This window comes from Dipodomys spectabilis, unplaced genomic scaffold (assembly GCF_019054845.1).
Source record: "Dipodomys spectabilis isolate Male_0828 unplaced genomic scaffold, ASM1905484v1 ptg000430l, whole genome shotgun sequence".
Taxonomy (NCBI): domain Eukaryota; kingdom Metazoa; phylum Chordata; class Mammalia; order Rodentia; family Heteromyidae; genus Dipodomys; species Dipodomys spectabilis.
In genome coordinates, this window is record NW_024871107.1 from 576,109 (window position 1) to 577,575 (window position 1,467).

The 1,467-nt window shown below is 30.9% G+C and overlaps 1 pseudogene; it reads left to right on the plus strand.

Annotated features, from left to right (window-relative positions):
- The first annotated feature begins 1,008 nt into the window (after positions 1-1,008).
- On the plus strand, positions 1,009-1,105 carry LOC122097742 (annotated as a pseudogene).
- The last annotated feature ends 362 nt before the right edge of the window (positions 1,106-1,467 follow it).

Consider the following 1,467-nt stretch of genomic DNA (forward strand, 5'->3'; position numbering starts at 1 on the left):
GTGTGAAATATAAAATCAGCACATATAAATATAAAATATATAATTATATATAATATAATTAAAAGGCACAGGTTTGCATTGTTCTGTTGTAGTTACTGTATCAAAGGCAACTCTGTTTTAAAGTATTATTCCATTATCTCTACCTTAGTGTTTGATACAGTTAGACCTAAAGATTTACCATTTGTAGATTTACAGCATGGAGGCAAGAGGAAACACTGTGATTAAAACAGTATCAATTTAATGCCTAATAACTAGGAGAAACATATGGACTTCTCCCGCAACTATGAAAATATTTGGTGATAAAAAGGCAGTAGTGTAAGTTCCTGCCTGGTTGGATGGTAGACAGGCCAGGACATTAAGTAATCATGCATATGAACAATTTTTTCACCTTCTTGGCTTTAGCTACTTTTGAAATGGAAGGTATAATAAACAATTATATTTTGATAAAATACCTTCTAGTCTGAACAGTTCTGTTTGAACTGTTCATCTCTCTATGATCCCTTGTAACCAAGATTAGTTTTGTTCTAGTAAGACAATCTGTGCTGTCAGGGTAAGATATTCTGGTTGGTCTGTTCCCACATGGAAGAAGGGTAAAGGCTCAGGTAGACATTTGTGCCAGTAACACCTCATTTGGGAAAATATCAGCTGAAGAAGTTTAGAAGTAGCTCTTAAGCAATGCTTACTTTGAATCCATAAGTTCCACATAGCTAACACAGTTGGATAAATAAGTACTTGAAAAAGCCATCACCTTTGGACCTATCTATAAATAATTGAGAGTATGATCAAATTCCAAATAAAAAGACTTAAGATAGTCATTGACAAAAAAATTTGCAAATGTGAGCAATTGATTGATCAATATAATTTTTTCTACTATTCACAGAATTTTAGGGAAATAAGATCGATAGCATTGTTAGGAACAATACGGTTTCCTTGTTACAAGTAGGCACCCATAGATATAGGCTTGTATAAAGATTGCATCATTAACTACTTAAATTTAGAGGATACTACATGCTTCAGCAGCACTAATACTCAAATTACAATGCAGAGATTAACATGGCACTTGCACAAGGATAACATGAAAATTTGAGAAGTATTCCATATGTTTCATTCTTCAGATGCAAGAAATGAAAAACAGTTATTAAAACAAAATTACAACTGTAACAATACACGTAATTCATATAATTAAATTCAGTTTGACATCAGTGTATTAAATATTCACCTCAGAAAGGCGTTTACATAGCATAAACTTTACAAAACTTTTCAAATTAGACAACATTGTCATTTTATCCCAAAGAAAAATAATACTAAGACCTAGAAAAAAAGGAATCAAACTGTTTCTATATGGAATGCAATCAGAAAGAACACATTAATGAACCTCAATATTATAAAATAATGTAGAATTCAAAGTATATCTAGGAGAAAATAAAATAAATTATGAACATTATGCAAACATAGAATATAGAATAT